Here is a 23,449-nt window from a genome sequence, read left to right as displayed (position 1 = left end):
TTCAGTGATGAACGAATCTTTCATGTGATACTTGGACTGCATTCAAATATTGAAGGCAACGTCTATAAGTTTGTTAATTTTTACCTGATCATACCTACTCCAAAAGACTGCAATTAGTAGACTGATGTGACAAAAAATGCTTTGATTATGCCGGTAAGGTTCAAGACCATTTCACATGGCACTATCATTTCTCATCGTTCCCAACCAAAGCAACGTAACCCTATCTACAATTTAGTTTGATGGCGACACATGGTCTTTGTATAGTTACATCCATGCGAAACGAATTTACTTGACGACGTAATAGTTTTCTAATTCGTGTATTACATTCTGATGCATTGTTGTAATTATTTCGCCAATGATCTTGACACGTTTTATAGATATGTGTGTGCATATATACAATATATATATTGTTACAATGGTTGGCCGCGGAATGATGAATGTATTCCTGTCGTAAGTTGAAGTATCTGATAATTAATTGAACGACTTGACTGACAATGACTTTTATCGGTGTTAAATCGCATGTTGAATACATGGCGAACAAAAAAATGAGTTGCTGATATAACAACCGATTAGGATTAGGTATTGCGTTGACGCACGCGATTACAGCTTGTGTTTGATTCCGATTTACCTGCTTTCTAATCTCTTCCAGTCTTCGCGCAAGTGTTTTAATGCAACAAATTGGCAAGACTTGTTAAAATAGCAAAAACGCCACCGAGTACATGTAGGAAGACACAGAGACATACTTACGTAAGTTTATACCGTATGCATGTGTAAACAAGGAAAAATACAAGCAGTTGGATACACGAAGTGTGGCCAATAACGTTAATCGACGGCCGACCGTTATCCTCGGATCGCGGGTAACGATGACCCGCTTTTTCGGAAGCTGGATCAATTTGCTGAGATATTTACAAGATAATTATACAATCTAAGTGTACTAATTCTCAGAATTCCTTCACGGTCCTGTTGCAAATAAATTCGACCTAAGAATAACCTGGTCGAAATGATGTTGACAGCGATTTACGTGGCTGGCTTACATCGGTACACGAGTCGCGGGATTATTCAAATTTTCATCACCACCGGAATTCATCAACGAGACACACTAGACAACGTGCTGATAATTTACATCGCCCGCCGGCTGAGACGCGACGTGTATTCTAATGAATTTCAAGAATGTCGTGACGTTGGGAGATTATCCAGTCCGATGATTATCTACAGAGTTTGATACACCATTACACAATGTTAAGAAATAAAATACTCCGATATAGTCAAGGGTTAGCTTTTTGATACATGAATTTTGGTTAAGAAGTCAATGACCAGGATATTTTTACATTTATAAATAGCGAAACTGGATAAAAACATTGCGGATATGCTTGCGAGGCCCAAAATTTTTTTTTCAGAATTCCCGTATCACTTTGAAAATTCTCGCCAACTTTTCTACTGAATAATTCATCAAACTGTCTCAAGGAAGCTTTGAAAGTCGCTTTACATGACTCAAAAACCAGTTTCTTACTCGATGCTAAAATTACCCTGCATATATTATACAATTTTATAACTGCAAGAAACTTGCAGTGCAGTTTTAAGGGGATAACGATCTCCGTCAAATACGGCAAGTCGTATTTTAAACCTCCAACTTTCTCTAAGTAATCAAATATCTTCAAACTTTGGCAAACGATAGGACTGATAACTGTGGACGTGGGTTGGTTAAGAAAAGTTTGGTAGATTGATGATAAAATGCATAAAAATATCTGACTCAGCTGCAGTAGCGTACCATAACCTCCTTCCATAGGTCCCCCGTGAATCACTCATTTTTCATCTTTTCTCAATAAGCGCGTGACATTTTTTTCATAAAACGAATTGGACATTACGCGTTATGATCAAAAGATAATATGCTCAGTGTTTTTGCCGTCCGTGATTGCATCTCTTATTTCGAAGGAGGTCAACTTCAGAAGTGCTTCTTATCACTTAAATGTCTGAATTAGCGAGTAAAAAAATACGTGTCTAATACTTTTCGATGTACCTACTACAGCATATCACAGAATGAAATTTTTGAACTTCTCAAGAGGTCTTTGAACGTTGAGAAGCTTGATCAGCCGTGCAATACGTCTGCTCTAGTAATTTGGTTGGTTTATAAGGAAAATTCAATCTAAGTACGCCAAACGATACCTCCAACCAAGAAGTCAGTACTTTTTAAATGAGAAAATCAAGTCAACTAATAAACTAGTGATAAAAACTAAATACTAACAAACAGCGTCAAATTCTCAAAAAAGGCACAGAAAGTGTACTAAACATCATACAATTGCTGCGAGAATTTCAAAAAATGTGGGAGGTGTTGTCAAATTTATGAAATTCTCAAAATACTTTGCGTATTCTTGTAGGTTAGAAGCTTCTTCGACTGTGGCTAGATAAGCTCGTAAAAGAAATCCATAACATCAATGAAACATTGACATCAACTTGCTCTTATCAAAATTGATCAAGAGGGGTTTTTTCGTGAATTTTATACAGCTCATGTCAGTCAGTGTAATACATATCGCGCCGCCAGATGTCACGGCGATCCGTTTTTATCCCTAATGATCGTTATGTGTACTATGGAGTGTATAAAAGGAGGACAGTCTCTAATGGACGGTTCGTTCAAAATGTGGTAATATTCTTTAGGCAAATAAGGGTACATAGAATAACCGACGTGACACTGATTAATACAAACTGAATGTTGAAGTTAGTTACACAGTTACACTTAAACTAACTTCAGATAAGTAACTTACTTTTAAAAGCACCACCCTTATTTGCACCCAAAATCAGCTAACTTTTTATCAACCCTAACAAATCCCTCCTTCTACTATACACTCCACGGTGTGCACGATGATAGAAAAGTATCTTCCGTTGAAACTGCAGCGCCATCAGTGGGAAGTGATTGGTACTAAATTTTTATACCGAGTAAGAGGCGGGAAATACAAATTTTCCAGCGGAGCGACCGCATTCTTCGTAAATTGAAATTCATTCGCGTAGCCAAGCGATTCCAGACTATCGTCCGCTTTATATTACCCTTTACTTTCCTCGAAAATAACCAATGCCGTTGAGATAGCCAAGAATAAAGTACTGAATTCATGGCTGCTCGCGCCGCGTACGCAAGACTTCCTCCACGTCCAGCCACGCAAAGCCATGAAAGGAATTTTTGAGCCCGTTTACGAGAATTACGAGACGATGCATACGGAACGCGATAGAATTATCCACGGCGCAGCCGTAAAACTAAAACGATCGGCATTAGGATAGGCACACGGTGCTTCCAGACCGTAAGCCTAGATATTTCCTCTTTATGCCCTCATAAATCTGAGCCACCAGTCACGTTATTCTTTATTCAACGAATTCTGGACCGAAAGAAGGAATTATTTACTACCAGGTCACGCAATGTAAGTCCCATTCTTATTTTTCTCTCTCTCCGATCTTCGTTAGATATATTTACTTCCCGTTTTCTATACTCCATATACTATAGACATGCATTTTTGGGGTTTAAGTCTGTCCTCCGTCTTAATTTTACGATTTTTACCACCAACGTCAGAACCAATATTTTCACATTTTCAGCACATTTTTATTATTTTTATTTTTTTTTTTTTGTATAATTCACGCAAGACTATAGTTACTCAGGTACGAGTAGTTACAGATTCGTAAGAGGTATATAGCTAAGAAACACGCAATGTTCATTAAATATTACGCAAGAATTTTGTGCTCAGGTTATTCCCATTGCCTCGGGGGAATCGCAAAGCGTAATTATAGCCACAAATTATTCGATCAAAATATATTGAAAGAACGGAATAGTAATTTCTAGGCAATTTGCTAGCGTATACATCATCAAAAATCCATTCGGAAATTCCTATACCCCTTTTTTTGTCGCTTCGCCAATTACACAATGCCGTAAGGAATCTCGGAGCAACATGATTTCAATTAACAATTTCTGATCGACCTCCTAATTAGAGTAGAGGAACGAAAGCACTCGTGATATCATCGTACAGACGAGGAATTTTTAAAGTTTAATTACTTCAACCCAAATTCCCTACTATATTTTTCTTTTCATTTTCGCACTGATTTTGTGACACTCATACACTTACTGCGATTTGTTGAAAATATTATTACGATTTTTTAGTAATTACTTTTGTTTCGTCAACCTGTAAGTTGAATTAACTCTCTCGAATAAAAAATGTCGACTCTTTGATTGTAGACAAATAACGGCGTGCTTGGATTGAATTTTTCTCGTAAATCGAAATGAACAAATATGACATATAACATAAATAACCCGCTTGTCATACGGTTCTAAATTAAAAGTCAGTCCCGATTTAATTGTTAGAATTTCCGAGAAAAACCTTAAATATTTAGAAAAAATAATGACTGCACGGTTCATTTTACGAAAAAAAAAAAAAAAAAAAAAAATTGAATAAGAATTTCTTTCGATTCGAATCGAAACCTCAGAATGACCGGACAGATTTCAACACGTCGAAAATTAATTAACGAACGTTCGAATTATAAAACTTTCTTATAAATTGATGATATTTTAGCTTATGTATTTCGAACTTCCTCGAATTCATTCCTATTATCATAGTAGGAATAGTGATGTCGCTTAATTCGTTTTCACTATCGTTCGCTCGAATAACATTGCTTAAGATTTTTCAGACGTATTTTTTTTTTTTTTCCTCCTTCTCTAACTTTTTATTCACAAGTTATCAACTGTTCGTCCTTAACCTAACACCAGAAACATCTCGATGTCTTAACAATCTACATTAAAACAGACTTCAAACGACCGTATCTCCAAATCCAGCATCACGAACTCCACATCGCGATAACGTAATATCAACGCTAGAGAAATCCCCTTTTCGCCAACCGTCTGAGAGTCCAACTTTCAACCAGAAAGATGTGAAAAAAATTCGAACATTCTCCTTGAAAATAAGTCAAGGTCGCATTTTGTCAGGTGAATCCTATCAAGGGTAATCTGAAAAATCGGCACGGATGCGTCGCGCGTTAAATTGACAAGTGCAAGGCGTCTAGCGATATTAACGCAAAATAGAAGATGAAAAAGTAAAATAGAAAGAAAAATGAATAAAAAAAAAAAAAAAAACAGACTTCTTTCGAAACGATAATCTCCGCTTTCGCCGAGCACGCACGCTCTCTTGTTCAGTAATGACACTCGAAATATTCGGATAAAGATCTAGCCTCAAGACAGGTCATTGACTCCCTCTCGTTGCATAACCGTATGATCAACGCGTATACATCTATAAAGGCCCACTGCTTACGTGTATTCGCCTTGAATCGTGTATACAGGTGCGCAGCACGCCATGGCGTGGGTAACTAGGTTATACGGTAATCGCCAGGAATTTAATCTCCCAATACGAGCCAAGCTTCGTGTCTGTGCAATCCGGTGTAAAGGTTTGTAATTTTACGTATCGTCGACGCGACGAAAATTATTTCTCTGTACGTAAACGAAGAATCTATTATTATGGGGTGGAATTTATTTTTCATTCCTATACCTGTAATTGCGATAATAAATAAGTTGGTGTTGTACGATTTATTGAAGTGAAAAATTTCGCCGACTGGAGAGACATATTTTAATGTTGTAACAACCGGAACTTTTGTGATTTTTCTTTTTTTTTTTTTCGATAACTGTAATCACGCTGTCATCTCTTCGAACGAGAAAATATAATTTTTTCGGTCGAACTTCGCGTAGGGTAAGTTCGTTCGATCGAACAAATGTTTGTCTGTACAGATCGGAAAAATGACTAATTGTTGGAGAAATAAATGAGCAATGGAAAGATCACCATCAGATGCCCGAAGCTCCTCAGCTTCGTGATTAATCATCGCGATCGTTGGATTAATGAATCCAACACTTTACCGCTCGCATGATTTTAAACGTCATTAAAATTCATCGGGATTCTACTTATCTACGGTCAAGTTCATTCAATGACAAACTAAATTCACCAGATTCTGTGTGAAAATTAGATTGCTGCATTTTTTCTCTCCAGATTTCTGCACGGCTTGAAGATATCGGATAAATTTTATTTCAAATATAAGGGCTAATCGAAGATCAGTTCCCTGGTAAAGTTTATTAAAAACTTATGGACTGCAATTCACGCATAGACCAGTTGGAAAAAAAATAAATAAAAATTTCAGTGTCTATGTTGAAAATGGTCAGTTGAATAAAATGAGCCTTTACGGAGTGAAATCGAACGATTGTGCTAGATTTTTAACCGTTTAAAAGCAACTTGAGAATAAAGCATCGAACGTCTATCACTTCTCATTTCTAATTCTGGTATTTTGCATTTTCCTATATTTCAAAGAAATCTTGGCAGCTTGTGAATATCAAATTTTACCTAACGTCCAAGTTATTTTTATAACTCGTAGATCTCGTTATCCGACAGAAAATCCGATATAAGAGTCACGACTGCCGCTGCTCCGGGACTCAAAGTAAGAACCGGAAGCCCTCATTGAGCCGTTAGATCGCTGATTACGAGTCTTGGCTCTTATACCGCCTACTAGAATCATGATGCATTATGGGTATTACAGGGCAAGGATACGCGGTGGACTTACAATAAGATACAGATAATTATACGCTCTACTCTCACGATCGCGAATGCGAAAAACTTTCAAAGTGCATACGTAGAGATCCGCGTATTCAACATACCGGAAATAATGCGGATACTCGTATAAGCGGATAGATGTATATACCATACTAGTAGTAAATAAGGTACGCAAGTTCACCGTAAAATTAAATTAACATCGCTGAAACCCGGCGCAGCAGTAATTGACGGTGTATCTCTTTAGATTTGCGTTCGTTATAATACCGCGGATTCTTTTGTACGTAAAATTATCTGAATTCGTGGCTAAATTGAATAGTCTGCAAAAATGTAGCGCGATTATCGGTTAATTCAATCGAGATGCAGAATTGGACGGTATATTGGATAAGGAATGTATTCAAAAAATTCAACATCGCTGAAATAATCATCCCGATTTAATTATATGATCCTATTTCCATCCCGGTCTGAAAATCTCAGGATATTCTCCCAAATTTCTACTTTTTCGAATGAAAAAATTAACACAATTCGTTTTCATCCCTCATGCGCAGATAGGGATGAAAATGTCGATGAAAACGTATTTACGGGTGATTTTTGAGGATCTGACGAAAATGAATTTCATGTTCGGAAAGATCAGAATTTTTTACACGTAAAATTGATGAATTTCTTTTTCGTAAACAATAAGGCATAAAAGCATAAGAAATAGAGGATTTTTATAACTTCGTTACCGAACACTAGCACGCATTGAAATTGTAGTCGGGTGGAAATTTTTAATCACAAAAATTGTGTCAAAAATTCGTAGATGAAGTAACTACGTAAAAACAAAAAAAAATCCCCGTCATTTTCAGGCTTCGCAAATATTTGTCGTTGTTTTGTTTTCTTTTTGTTTCGATAATTTTCCGACGTAGTCTCCGCGGCGAAAATGAAAAACTTTCGTCTTGCAAAGACCAAAAATCACGTCGGATCAGGCATCATTTTAAGACACAGAGAGCGGTGTGCGGCATACACTTTACTTCTCCAATGTAAGATCCTCGAGGAATGCCGAAGACAACAGAACAAAGACCCGCCACGTCTAAGATTAATTAAGTCGCCATTGGTCGTGATTACGCCAGGTTAGGATAGGATGCACAATTAAAGCAATTGTAAATATATGACCGTTATGCGATAATTAACAGACTGCATTGTCCGAGCACGATGTTATAGGAGCACGGTAACTTCCCACGAAAAATTAAGCCGTTTTTTCTGTAATGACTTCATTTTAAATACATTCTTGATTGTTCGAATGACACTGAGGGAAATTTTTAATTCCGGTTACCGCTCAGTCCTTAACTATTTTAGTTTTTCACCACAATAGAAAAATATAGTTCTAGGTAAAAAATGAAAATTAGTTTTCCAGCTGTTACCGGAAAGTCTAGTATCCATTACTGTTCTTTATCGTTACGATCACTGTTACTAGATTTTCTTGCAACTGTTGCGAAAATTTAATGCTTGTGCAACAATGAATTGACGTTAAAGCCTTGTTTAACTAAAAAAGTAGAGCAAACCTCACAAACTGATTTTGCGTTGCAATTACCAAAAAAGGATCGACAATAGCGCAAAATGGTTACGTGTACCTCGTTTTTCATAATTGCGACAATATTTAAACAGTTTATTTAACGATACCTGCTTTACTCAATTTTTCTAATTACTGTAAAAAATTAAATATTTCTCAGTGCAGCCACCAGTTTGCAAAAACGCTAAAGAGAGTGATTGGTGAACAAAATAAAGTGTTATTTAGAGTAAACCTTCGTTCCAACGTAATTATTTTCACAGCACAAGTGCAAAGAATTTCATCTCACAAGGAGAAAAAATAGTATCTACCACAACAAATTTTTAAAGAATTTCAAAGACATTTAAGTTACATTTTCTACGAAGTACCGTGACAGGAAACTTTTTTGTTTTCGTCACAATTATTTTCGGTATTTTGAAATGACCGAACGCTGCGTAACGTATTCAATTAAGAACAATTTCTCCCACTTCCAGGTGCATCGACGAAACTTGTAGGCAAAGAGGAAAATATCGCATTATATCATACCGAATCCAGAATACTTCATCCCCACCAGCGTGGATAGTAAATCAACCAGCCAAAGTTTTGCCGCCGACAATGAGTCAGTCTACAAACATGTTATTCTCGCACAATACTGGTAATAACGAATATTATCATTTCCGCGATATTTTTATGAAGCAATAATACGTTTACTCATCAACAAACATCGAAGAGATATAAAACGCAATAAGAAATTGTGCCAGCCGACATGTTTCTCTTGTACAAGTATTAACGAAAGTATAAAACTCAAAGCTCGAATTTTCAAAATTCGACCAAAGTTTGAAAACAATCGATTCGGCTGCGTTATCAATTTTTCTAAATAACGAAAAATAGTGGAAACTTACAGAACTGATTCGTTCGTTAAAATTGAACTCTGGTAGGATTAAAATGACGTACGTCACGTACGAACTTTAGACGTTGTTATCACGTTGAAAGAAATGTTCAACAGTTCATTACGAAAGAGAAAGAACGTGTTTACAATAATGATTTTTAACGACAACTGCGGCTTATCCAGTTTAAAATTTTATTTATGCCGTCTTGGAACATGAATCAAGGGAAGTGGATTAAGTGTTCAAAATTATTGGACACTAATGACTGGAAGGACAAGGAATGGAAACTTCAAGTTCGCGAAAAACTACGTAAAAACTTTGAATGCCATCGGGTACGTCGAGGGTAAGGTTTCAAAGATACAAGGGTGGGTAAAAGGGGAAGGAAACTCGTGAAAATATTATAAATATTGAAAGAAAAAGTTTACGGTGAATGAGCCCTACCGTGTGATCCAAAATTATAAAAAGTAATAAAAAAAAAAAAAGAAAAAAAAACTGTTTGAAAAACGGCGAAAATTACATAGCTCAAGATACCCATTTGAGACGGGTTTTTTATTTTTTTCAACTTTTGATTTAGACGGCCCGGCGAGTTCATGCATAGATAAATAATTGCTCATTATAGGCACACCTGCTGAATACAGCCATGCGTAATCGAAAAGATTGATATACAAGGTTTAAAATCATGAAGCTGAAGCCAGCAGCCAAACGTGTTAAAGTTTTTGTAAATGAAAAAAATGCAGCTCACTTATATCCTCATAATTGTATAAAAATATTGGGAATTCACGATGTTTCACAAAATTTTGATTTTTGGACTTTACTACATTATTCGAACGAACATTAGAATGGTTCGGCTGCCAGTTTCAGCCTCGTGTAAAATCTTAGTAGGCGCGATTGTAGGTGTTTCGTTTTATTTGCTAGTGACCGCACACACGTGGCCTTGAAATTCCACGGGATCGACGGTCTCTTCTTCGCAGGTGATTGAGGACGCGTGTTTCCGTGGATGGCCTTTGCCCACCGGGTCATGGGTCGAACCCGGCTTTGATGTACTTTTGCCCCGGGCGAGAATAAAAAATTATTTAATCCGACAAATCTTTCCATTCAAATTATATCGCTGCGTAATGGTTTCATCTAACTATTTACACTCGCATATACCGTACGCACCTTGTTTTCTGAACACGGAGTGACTCCGTTTTTTGTGTTTTTTTTTTCTTTCCTCAACAATAACGATTGATACCTGCGCCTATAATTGATTTGGTAAAATTCTTTACAAGTTGACCCGAATTAGAGAGGATCAAGCAATACTGTATATCTTTTCACTGTTACAAGCATTGCCGAATTGCTCACTTTCAATTTGATTCCCAATGTCGAAGTTGGCCATCGCATAATTCTTGTAGATAAAAAAAGTAATTAGTGTATGCCGACTGGGAGCTGAAATGAAAGATATCGAAAGCTGCGTATGGAGTGTATTTGCCAATGACGTTATTTGATATTAAATCTTGTCATGCTGTTCATTTTAAACATCATGATTCAATAGGTCCGCTACTGGGCTTCATCCCGCGCATCTTGTCGAGCATCGTCAAAATTGCCGATCTGATATTTCCCTAACTATTTTCCAAATAAACGCACTGGCGCTATCGGAACCTGCTTTTCCTAACCAAGTCCAAGTCTTAGTTCAACGATACGGATGAAGAAATACAATTCTGTTGCCCGTGACTTTGTGCCTCGTCAAGGTTTGATAGTAAAGACGAGATTGGATTGCTACTCAACATCAGAATTACTGCGTACCAAGCAAAGTTTGTCGGTCGTTTTCACAGGAAGATCGCTCAAGACGGATGGAACTGCATTAATCGCGGTTTTCGTTAAAAATCGTACTATTTTCCACTTGTTCCATGACTCGAAGTGTAAGATCAACGGAGTGAAAATTGACCGGAACAAAAATATCTTCGACATATCAGGTAGAATCACTCTACTTTCGTCATTTTCACATCTGAATGCAGTGATGCATAGACTCCTATAATATACAGTCGTAATAAGCGACACTTTACTCGGTCGGTAAAGGCAGACTCCTCGAATCCTCTTAAACACGTATTAGATTATTATACGGAAATATGCAGTAGATACTCGAGGCTCGGTTATCCTCGATTGAATGGTACGTGTTTATGTTAATATTCCAGCTTCGTGACAGGAATTTCAGTTAGGCTTTACCTCGCCACGTCTCGCGTTGTTTCTTCTCTCCTCTTGTTAGCTTCCCTTGATTTCTTCTAGCGCCCAGTCGGCACAAGCAAAAAGCACTTTGTGAGTCTGGTACATATCGCTGTTTTACTCCGGATCTGAGGTGCAGGATAGGCAAGTAGGGACGGTAAACTCGGATGAGTGCAAAATAGTTTATAGTTTATGACGCAATATTTCCCGTTTTTTCTTACAAACTGGGCAGACTGCTGCAGAGCTAACAAGAAGTACAGCCCGTAACATCATTATAATAAAGTTCCCCACTCCTAGTTACTATTTATCTAACCTATTTGAACTTAACATTGCACGTTTTATACATACCATCGTGCACATTCATAACCGGGCACAACGTACGTACAGCTAATTAAACCCGTGCACTTGACGCATATATCGAGACAATCTCTTGAAACTTGAAAATCAGCTGCGCATGCGCGAGTTTTATCGGCTGTTCGTGCAGGCTGGCCATCCCGAATTTCAGCTGTCGAACTGTTTCTGGCGGCGATGCAGTTGATACGAATTTTCGAGGTTAGAATCTCAAATAATTGAGGGAGTGACTCGGAAAGTTTTGGGAAGCATTTTTTATTGGGTCGGAAAGTTGATTCTTCAAAGAACGGTCGGAATTTAATGCTTATGCTCTTTCAAAATTCAAACGTACACATTTTGTGTACGTTGGCCCGCCTGCATCGCAGACAAAAATATCGCGGCGGGAAGATTTCTCCAGCCAATGAGATTGAATTATTTGGCGCATGCGCGGATGATTTTCAAGTCTCAAGAGAGTGTCTCTGTATTTCGCTCGAGTCAAAAGGGTTCGAAATTTCGGATCTCAGGTTTCGTTAGAGAATTGTTTCACTTAAGTTACATTTTCCAACGTAAAGCTACACCGCAAAAAGTCTTTTTTCACACTAGTTAATATCCAGTAATTTGTTTTTGAAAATTTTGAAGAACTGCATTTGGACAAATTGCGACATTTTTGTTTGTTAACAAACCGCTTGTTTCTGGGATGAAAATTGCTACGGCATTAATGTTAATTTTCTTTCAAACTATTTCAGAAAAAATATTTCCGACTTCCGTTGCGTAACGATTATGACAGCTTATGCCGAGGCAATGCCAATTTTTACTTCAATGATTCGATAATGAAAACAATTTTTTTAAAGACGAAAATTTAAATCCCGGTTCGAAGTGTGATGAGATTTTGCATTTGATCGTGAATTTTTCAATTTATGATATTCCAAAAACAAACTTACTTCCGACGCAAATTTTAAATTCTGTAAATTAGTCCACAAATCGCAAAATATGAATGTCGAGATCATCAGCAGTTGTACCTAAGGTCTTCGAATTTCCAAATAGTTCTCAAAAGGAAGAGTTATCCGATAAACAGGACTATAATTATTTCCAGTTCAAATTTTTGAGGCCTGACTCGAGCCTTATAATAATTTTGCAGGTGGGCCGTAATAATAAGAGAGACTGTGTTCCGCTAATTTGCGTTGTCCGGCAGCAAGCACCGCTAAGATGAACGCATATACCATAAAATGCATGACAGGAGTGTGATTTAAACTTGAGGCCCCCCGGTGATGGGTGAGTAAAAAATAACCAACGACACCCGGGAATGAGAATCCACACACGCACACACACATACACAGCCTGAATTCTTTTGAATCAGCAGAAGGAGGTAGGTGGCCCTCTTTTTGCTAATTTTTTAACGAAATCTTGACTAATAACATTTGTTATTACATGCCCGGTACAAATTGCATCATAAAAAGTCAGAATATGCCAATATTAAACAATTTCAGAGGTTCTGTAATTGTAAAAAGTCCACATATACCTGCGCGGAAAGAAAATTCATTTTGGTAAAGTTACTGGACGATTCTAGTAAAATGTATGTTGTTACAATAACGGTTGAAATATTGTTGGTATCACCCAAGAATGTGGTACAATCAAACTTTTGGTGTAATTACATTTGTCAATACTACAGTATCTGGTGGTTGCAACATTGAACCTGTATTTATAATTTAAATAAGGCCTTAACATCACTTTGTTGCTGAACCAACATAAAATTATTGCAATATTTACAAAAAAACATACTTACATTGGCCATAATCAAAAAAGAAACACTCACATATATACTAGACTTCTGGTGACAGATACAAGACTAATTTTCGGTTATGGAAAAAAAAATTAGTAAACGATTGCATATTGACCACAACTAGACAACCCCTGTGTATACTTGCGTTATGTCGCTATGATAACAATGTGATGAGATTCCGACCACCTGACAAACAACCCGAAAAGACCATTAAAAGTAAAATAAAAATCCCACAAACTCCGCAAAAAAAAGTAATTTCAAATTACAGACATCTACTCAGCTTCGCGATAATTGTAGAACCTTCTATACTCAATCCCTGTCTCCGTATAGATGATGCACGAAGGGCGTATAAATACACCGCAAGGATATACTACATACATACACGCAAGGAACACACGCTGTGCTCGATAATTGAATCCTAGAGTTATGCTGATGAGGCTCCAGCCTCAAAGCATTCATCCCGCAAGTCCGCATGGCTGTGTGTAAAATTTCGAACTGCAGTATGTGAAGGCAGTAGTCCTTCGATACCGATTTCCACTGCGTCTGGATCCCCCTTCTTCTGCGGGAAGAGATGCAACCAGCAAAAGAAGGTGCCGTCTGTTCCAGCTATTAATTTCTGAACAGAATGACCAGTAAAGTGGGTAATTCGAGAAATTAGATTTTCGGTCTTACCCCCTGAAATGTTGGCGTCGGATAGAAAAAGATCCTCTCAAAAGATCAGCCCTCTAGTTAAAGTCTAAAGGGTCACTAATTTGATTCTCATTTCCCATTCATTGAGCATGGAAAAATTTCGATATTCGATATAAGTTAAAATACTCGTAAACTGTTCAATATTTTCTCAATTCATGCTTAGATTTTTGAAGCTCATTCTTCGACCTTTCCAAACCATAAAATCCATTTGTAGGGCTCAAAAAACCCTACAATTTGAAAAGAAGATTGTTTTTCTAGCATAAAAATTGAACGAGATATCGTCAAAACACTGAAAATCACAAAATTGGGCCTTTTCAGACCCCATAAGGGTTTAGGGGTCTGATACTCTAGGAATCGGTGTTTTTTTTTTATGCCGAACACAATGGTTTTAATCACTTTTCCAGGTGACACTAAGGCCGATTTGACTATTTTATCCGGCTAGACCCTTTCGGACATTGCTAAGGATCCTGAGTAACGATTTTTCCTAAACATGCATCTTCGTCTTCAGTATGAAAAGACGTTCTGCCGAGTCGGACCTTGAGCATTACATCTGCTCTATTTCCATACCTTCACTGTCGTTAAATTCCAGACTTTATTTGCTGTTATTTGTGAATATTATTGTTCAGTTTCCTGAACAATGTATTCGAGAACGTATTCGAATTTGTATTCAAAATGGATGCAGTCGGTGATTCGAAACGCTAATTATTAATTGTTATATTCACATCAACTTGTTTCGACTCTTTCAATTCAAACCCCACACGGCGTGTCTTATAAATATATAAAGTATCTTTCTCAAATTACATGTAGAAAACAGACTTTCTCTATATAGACGATTTCAACCCTTTAATGGTTACCTAAAAACTAATCTTACGTTCTTACCTATATACCCCTGTCCGCTGGGTCCCCCTGGTCCCGATATCACGGTTGGTCAGTCTGGAAATAATCAAAGAAGAAACGGGTTGGATAATTACAACGTTGAAATAGAAACGCAAAATATAATACATCGCTAAAGTATCAATAATGTCCCCGTGAAGACCGGAAGTGGGAATGCCTTGAAGAGCTTTATTGGGACATTAATTATCTCAATTCGAACAATATTACACGGTTCAAATTTCTTTCAAATCGATACAGCGGTTCATCTGTAATCCTGTCTACGAAAAACTCGTATACCAATCCATGCAGTGGTATGTTATGAACAAATGCTTGAACTCGTGGATCGATGAGATGAAGTTCCGTTTCAAAGTTCAATGAATCATTGCGAAAACTGTAGAATTGATAAACTTTTCAAGAGTATGAACGTGCATCGTTTGAAAACCGGGCATGGAAAACATGTGACAAAGTTATTGTAACATGGTCTAAATGTACCTAAACCATTTTCCCTCCAAATTTCAGCGAAATCGGTCGAGTGGTTTGTTTGGTATCGTATTCATTGATATCTGAATCGCACACACGAGCGCATCCATCGTTTTCCGAAAACATTTGTAAGCAATTTTTCCAGTGTCAAAATATGTTCCCAACAACGTGGTTTCGTCATTTTCTCTCAATACAACATACTTTTGCAAACGAGTGACGTGTGAGATATTCCGTTCACGAAAATCCTACCTGAAGAATGGTACCTTATATGTTTGGATTAAAAGTCCGTGGTAGTCGCGAAGAAATTCAAGGGACCCGGTGACTTTGTCCCAGTGGGAATAAAGCTGACCTTTTATAACGGATGAATCGTGAAAGGGAAGCATCGGTGACCTTGGACATGGACAAAACTGAGGTTCATCGTCGGTACTGCTGACTGATAAAAAAAAAAATAATCGTAGGAGCAAAGTAGATACTCCTCCCACGAAACCTCCAGTCCTCGTCCAGCGGTTCTTACAACCCTGCAGTTGTTAATGCACAGGATCCGATCTGAACGCGGCTTAAGACAAAGTAAGGTAAGGTAAGGGCATGGAAGGACAAGGAAAAATTAAGGTACGTCCCACTCGCTGCGCCCTAGCTCCGTTCCTTATATTACCAGGTTGCAGTGTGGAATGCAGTCGTCCTTCGAGTGATCCGAGGTGGTAAGATGGTGCCGCCGGTGAGACGCACCAGTCAGGATGCTGCCCGCATCCCTGGGATTCAATATTTCAACTTAACAAGGAAGCCTCGTTTGGTAGCAGTTTGCTACAAATTAGCCATAGCTCGGCTTTAGATTTAAGCTACAGTAATCACCCGGAAGATATTTATACTGCAGAGAAGTTAACCCCGTGGCAAAAGTCGCGAACATCCGTGAACCGTGAGAATATCGAATTGCGAAGTTAACGTTCACACCAAACTGTTTCAGATGAAGGTGGTGTTTTTTTTCTTGCTAAAACAAAATTTAAGCGTCAGTTTTTAACCCAACTGAATGTCCGCCTAAAGTATAAGATTATTGGTTCGAGTCTAAGATATGCCTCATTCCGTGTCGTACTGTCTTGTCCGTCTTAAGTAAGGTGTGAAAAGTCATGAATTGAATTGGCTCCATGTTAAAATAAGTAAATAATGAAATATTCGTTTACGAAAACCTTGGTCGGTCGGTTTCGGTTCGCAAATTTCGACAAAAAAATATGAAAACTCCTGGTTTTGCTAATTTCTAATTTCTTATTGCTGCTACGTGAAAAAGGACCTACTATCATTTTTGAAGATAATTCAATTGTCTACAATATTGTATTCATACAGGGTCGTGCATACGATAATTTTATAAAATTCCACGTAGCAAGCGGAGTAATTTTGTTTCTTCACACATTCTTTGAATGGAAAAAAGTCGCATGCTAGGCTCTGAGACAGTTCTTACAATTGAACTCGAGTTAAAAATCCCAAATTTTGGAAGGTGTAAACTTAGATTAGATTAAACGTTATTCCAGAAAAAAAATATCACCCTAACTTAAGACAATCTAGTTTCATTACAATAATGATATATTCGATTTCACACCTCATATACAGTGTGGTAATCTGAAATTCAAATTCTGTCCACAAATTCGGAACCAGTTGCTCCTAACGCAACAATACAGGTATTAATAAGTATAAAAAAAATTATACAAAGTATCAAAACTTCACCCCATTTTCATGTGCAGACTTAGATTCAGCATTCTGGATTCCATTATCGACACATCGAAAAACAAAAATTCAACTTTTCATTTTCGGATTGTTTACAATAACTTCTTTTTATCTCTGAAAACAGAGAAACGGGAAATTAAAAATCTCTGGATGACAAATGTCTTCAAAAATTATTAGATTCTTTTTGATCCGTCCAAAAATCGACATCAAGTGTGTTGTGCTGTTCAAGTATAACCGATCTGGATTATGTTATAAGTATTATAACCAATATTAGATTGAACAGATTTTGTTCTACACAGAGGCAGGTATAAATATATTTATCAGTGTGTTTTAAAATGTACAAATGCAGTGGCCATTTCTAAACTTTGACAAGAGTTCTTTTTTTTCTTCCTCCAAGGCTTTGTCCCGAGCCAGATACTTCATCGAATTTTCAATATTTGCCACTATTTAACCTTTATCTTCTTCTCTTTTGAACTCTACATGCCTGTGATGTTTACTTTCAAATTGGACCGCGTCGGGCAATTAAATTCCCATTAAGGTATCAACCTGTGAGTCGAACGCGTCTCGAATATACTCAAGTCTCACAAATGAGGCAATGGTATTCTCTCGATGCATACCCACAGATGCTTGTACAATACGGCATCGGTTTGGTTGTATCCTCGCGGTCCTTTCTCCGAAGAACATTTGATACCTACTCCAGTTTCGAGTCTAAGACATTAGAGACCCGTTTAGGGGCAAGGCAGAAAACTCATGCAACCATAATCTTATACCGGCAGTTGTTGAGAAAAAGAAAATATGAGAAATTGTCATCTGTCGTCCGCTGCAGTGCACAAGAGTTTTAATATTTATGAGGGCATATTCTAAGATCAACAGTCGAGTTGCCTAAGGATTCATTAGACCTGACGACTGGGTTCTTGATACAGAATCGTGTAGAATTGAAGATCTGTGGGACGTCGCGTCTCATATTAGTTATCATGTAGTCACACGAAAAGTGGTTGTCATGAGGTATACCGTCAAGCGTTATTTAAATTTGGAATACAGACTAATCTCTGAGCGTTCAAAAGAGATGCCTCGATCAGATAAACCCTGAACGTTCTCTGATATTGGATTCCACGTGAATGCGTTGCTAGTCGGAAGAAAAAATGTTCATAAACGCGTAGATACGATCGCTAAGAATTCCTCGACCTCGTTTTTGCAGTTACCCTTGATCAGCAATTCGGTAACTTACAGAAATACGATATATCGTTCATTGGCCATTATTCGTCGAAAATAGTCTAAAAGTCCGGAAACCACGATCAGTTGTCTGTAAAATTATCGTCTCAATTCAATCATTTGGGAATACAATGCCTAAGGGAATTTAAAGAAGAGAAAATTAACTAGGTATAAGTGTAATTCATGGAGTCAACAGGAAATAATAAATCTTATAAGGTGCTCTTTGCGAAATTCATATTATTCAATAACGTTCTCTGAATGATGAGCGGTTTACTTCAGTTTTGAACTATCAAATGGTCAGATTAGGATCAAATTAAACCAGTTGTAGGGAATCCGATAATTTGGAGCTCAGATTTCAGATCCAACACGCTCAATACCTGCTGAGAAAGGCTCCGGAAGTCTGTTGACCGCTGAAAATGAATCTTCTTTTGGGGCCTTTGACGTACCAAACATATCGTGAATTTCTGATATAGATCACGGATCGTAATACGCAACGAGTATAAACAAATCTGGTATAACTGTTGTACCGACTAATCAATATCATGTCATGCTCCTAAATCCGTGCAAAGCGATAGTTTTCACAAGGATACCTGTTCAACAATCGATTTACACCCGCATTATTCCATCGCTGTGTTACGTTGATTGAAAATGTTTTGCAGAACAGGCTCATAACGATTAGCAAGCACTGAGTAATTGTGGTTGAACGAAATTCGATATGTCTACTACAAGGAATCGCTCTTGCATGAAATTATTTTAATCAATTTTTATCCCATGTATGGATAATGCTCTGAGGCTCAGACGCAAAAAGGGCTAGAATGTGCAGTGCCGCCTCATGCAAGAACGAAGCATCGAGTACGAAGGCTACTCATTGTGCACGTTTAATTACCGGTATTACCAAAGTTACGACGGTGTTGATTAACTTTCCAAAAAGTTGTTCAAAAACCAAATACACTTCAATCGAAATTCTTTTTCAACAGTGACATCGAATCGAGGAAGTGGAAAATTCAAAACGTTTCAAATCAGTTACCTATTTTAACGATTTTCTTGTTGACCAGATCTCTCTGATACTCTTGTTTGTCCATTATCGAACACAATTTTATGTTGACGGTACTTTGTTGAAATCATATTACGTGTCTATAAAATTTTAATGGTCAGAACTGTTTTAGATTGAATATTGATGAAATTGGAATTGTTCCTCATTTAAAAAAAAAACATCATGCCATTGTAGAAAAAATTGTGTAAACCTGTTTAAGTTACGTCCCAAAATCAACCGCTGAAAAAAAATTGGAACTGGTCAACTTCGTACATCGAACTACAGCTGCGCAAGAAGTGTTAACGAGTGTATTATTCCTGCTTCTATAATCGGTATTTCAAACAGGATCAAACGTTGTTGAATATTCCCTGTGCAGTTAAAGTGAAAATTCCGGATAAGCGGCTGCTGATTCGTACAAGAATTGTAAAAATTCAAGTGTCGTCATGCAGAAAAATGACACGCAGATCCTCCGATAAAACACGAGAGGGAGCGGAGCGAAGGAAAGTATTTCACATCTGGTATTTTACCCAAGGTATAAAAGGTACGTATTCAAAGGGGATCTTGCATGCAACGCGAACAGCCTCCGCAGTGCGGTATAACATCCCTCGTAAATAACGAATCTCGCGGCCTCCGGGACGTTAAGAGAGGGACATTCCATGGCGATATAATCATAACAGTCCTGGTAACAATCTGAACCATCTCCCGAGGCTGGAATGCGATGCAGCCCAGAGACGGACGGGCGAACAGACGTGTACCATGGGGTTTACCCCCATCCCCTGCCCACCGATTCGGTCTCCTACACACGCTCCTCGACGCACCAGAGTGCACAACATTTTTTTGGTCGAGGCTCATTATACGACCCGTAATTCAATCCTTACGGAGCTTATATAAGTACGAGTGATGCGAAAGGGGCAGCTTGCTTGCTTGCTTCAAAGACAACTATGAAACGTTTTCGTGCCAATCGAGTGGGCAAAAGTGACGACTATGAGTAAGTGCGGATATCGTGCGAACTCAGAATCGTCATTGACCGCGGGTTGCACACGGTATATTTCACGAGAACAATGTAAAATTAGGCGATTCTGAAACCTGATAAACACGAACGAAAGACGATATTTTCTAATGAATGACGTTCGCGCTCGGAAATAGCGAACCATTTCTCCACTAGTGGGGAAAAACTGTTTTTTCCTCAAATGGTAGGTACGTCATTTTCTAACGCACACGTCAATCGTAGGGAAATATTGTGTTTTGTTCGTTCACAACAGGCGGTCCAAATCTCCTATATTTTTACGTTCGAGTTGCGAAAAAATATTATCGCGATCTGAATTACGCGGATCACCGAAACATAATTGATGCAGATGGGTGAGAATACTATTCAATTTGATATCGTAATACTATAGGATACTTGAAACCCAAGTGCGTATGCGCGAGGTTGTGTTTCGTCTGTCCAAAAAGACTGGCCATTGGCCAACAGTGTCTAGCTGAGTCCTAGCGCAAACTGATAATACTCGTAAGAGTCTTGAAGTTATATTAACCTCAATGCAACCCGTTCGCATTTTGACCAACTCAAATTCTGATCGCAACATAACCTAGAAACGCCTGCGAATTACGACAGCTAGCATTTAACCGCAACTCAGTTGGCCAAACTGACAAGAAGACGAAAAATTCGGCGCGGATTACTTGAATCTACCAATGAAATCACATGGTTTTGGCGCGTGCGCGTTTCATGTTTCACTTTCTTGAAACTGACAGGATACATCCGGTTATTTCATGGAAAAATGACAAGGGGAGTTTGACACGCGGTAAATCCATCCGCATTTCAGCGTTTTAGGATATGTTTTAACGGAATCCACCTACACTTTGGCAATTGATAGTATGTTTTCCGGAATGACATTTTTCACATTTTTCACAATCGGCCGATTACTCACTTTCTCCAATATAGGGCTATAAGACAAACGTTGATCGTTAAATATACAAGTAAAATGCACAGATACCTTAACCTTCCGGCTAACGTGTTTACGATTCGGAGCAAAGTGTGAGTGCAATTTTGTAACATTGATTCGTTATTTGTTTGCAGCCAACGTGCATCTCATTCTCTCACGTCAGCTGCTTCGCCAGTCATCGTCGCATAATTCCTATAAAATTGAACTCGCATTTTGTTTCGGACCGAAACAAGTTAGTCAAAGGGTTAAGGTATTTATGTATGTTACTGTACCTTGAATTGAATACATGAAGGTGGATTTACGCCGTGTCGAAGTGCCCGTGAAATATTTTCATGAAATAATCGGGTATGCACTCAAGCGACAATAATAACGAAGAAAAATTAAAAATCTTGAACTAAACGGTTCCTTTGCTGTTGTTGAATATATTAATCAACAGCGATCTAAAATCTTAAAAACTGAGTTCTTTAAATTATTATTATTGATATCTAGTTATTTTACGGAAATATTCTATTCTAGACAAGATCTATACCGGAGTGAAAACCTGTCTGAAAGTATCAGCCCTAACCTGAAGGACCTCCGTAAAAAAATGTAACATTACATACGGCGCAAAACTTCACACATATCAGGACAATCTCTTGAATCTTGAAAATCAACTGCGCATGCGCAAGTTTTATCGGCTGTTCGCGCAGGCTGGCCATCCCGAGTTTCAGCTGTCAAACTGTTTTTGGCGGCGGTACAGTTGATAGGAATTTTCTAGGTTAGAATCTCAAATAATTGAGCTAGTGACTCGGAAAGGTTTGGGAAGCATTTGTTATTGGGTCGGAAAGTTGATTCTTCGAAGAACGGTCGGAATTTAATGCTTATACTCTTTCAAAATTCAATCGTACACATTTTGTTTACGTTGGCCCGCCTGCATCGCGGAAAAAAATATCGCTGCGGGAAGATTTCGCCGACCAATGAGATTGAATTATTTGGTTGATTTTCAAGTCTCAAGAGATTGTCCCGGTATACGTAGATCTTCAACCGTTGTTTTATGCAAAGCCGATTAGCTCTGTATCAAAAATATGTGAAGTAAAAATTTTTAAACCAAAATTAATAAAATCATAATCACACGGAATATCTGAAAAATTCACATTCCAATGTTGTTCCGTAGAGTTGATATCCCGTGTCAAAAAAGGTTTCAAAATTCTCGACGCTCAGAGCACGCTACTCGCTTCAACGCTATTGGAAGACTTGGCGTATGGAAATGAAAATATTTTGACTGCACGCTAGTCTAAATATCACTATATATTCACAGCCACCTTCATATCGACATAAAATTTTGAATAGTGACGAGTAGTATCTATAATGCCCAGATTTCAACCTTCACCACCACAAATACCCAAATAGAATAATCTATCAACAGCTGCATATCATCATCTTTCTAACGCGTGTACCGTCGATCCGAGAGAATTCTATTTGAATCTTGTAATATCTATCATCGTGCCACTGCATGCTCAATGCCCCAAGAGTAATACAAGAGAAAAACTTTCAGGCTAACTTTCAAGCTCTGCGACTCACTCTACCCAGCAAGTGGGTAGCAAACCTATGAGTTAGAGGTTCTTCCTTGAATATGACAAGATAAACTGGCAAATGATTATCATAAGATGTACTTCGTGTTTACGTATGGAGAGCTGCGTCAACAGCTGGTCACGTTGATCTTTGAAGTTCTATTTATAATGGAATCATCTGTACACATCGTTATTGCAATCATCAACTCGGGTCCGTTCACCGTTAAAGTGCTAGACCATAAGATAACCGAACTTTTTACAATCTTCGTGTGCAAAGAGAAGCTGGAGTATTGCTGGATTGCTCAAGCGCTGTCTCACGTTGTACTATCCTCGATATGAAAGCACCTTTGGAAGAGTCGATAAGCAGGGACTTACTCTAACGTACCGGTGAAATCGATTGCGTGTTTTTCATCCCGATCCCGGACACGATTCGTTGTATTTTGGAACTCAGGTCTCGTGGCAGGAAATGAGAAGACGTTTGAAGGACTTTTGTAAGATTCGTGGACATCAATTATGTCCTGGTATCGATTAAATGATATTGAGATAAAACGAATGTCGTTACAGTACCGCAGCTAAGAACCTAACTGAACACGAGTAGATAAATAAATGATTCAACGTTTCGCATCGCTGTAATTTCATTTTCGTAATAATTCTCAATCACTCTGGAATTTATTGGTTCGATG

The 23,449-nt window shown here is 38.0% G+C and overlaps 1 protein-coding gene across 4 annotated transcripts in view; it reads right to left on the bottom strand.

Moving 5' to 3' along the window:
• Positions 1 to 23,449, bottom strand: part of LOC124214016 (protein expanded) — a 143,997-nt gene that overhangs the window by 81,886 nt on the left and 38,662 nt on the right. The window contains exons 1-3 of one of the 4 annotated variants that reach the window (XM_069134216.1): positions 15,668 to 15,948; positions 14,845 to 14,898; positions 13,658 to 13,891 (exon numbers count right to left, since the gene is read on the bottom strand). The exons of 1 other annotated variant lie outside the window; for it this stretch is intronic. The gene's annotated coding sequence lies outside the window, so the exon portion shown is untranslated. Of the gene's footprint in view, positions 1 to 13,657; positions 13,892 to 14,844; positions 14,899 to 15,667; positions 15,949 to 23,449 lie in introns of those variants that run through there. 2 more of the 4 variants (XM_069134215.1, XM_046615954.2) reach the window with 2 other exon arrangements.

Source organism: Neodiprion pinetum, chromosome 3 (genome assembly GCF_021155775.2).
Source record: "Neodiprion pinetum isolate iyNeoPine1 chromosome 3, iyNeoPine1.2, whole genome shotgun sequence".
NCBI lineage: Eukaryota > Metazoa > Arthropoda > Insecta > Hymenoptera > Diprionidae > Neodiprion > Neodiprion pinetum.
Note: the sequence above shows the minus strand (reverse complement) of the source record. Positions and strands in the feature narration are given on the sequence as shown.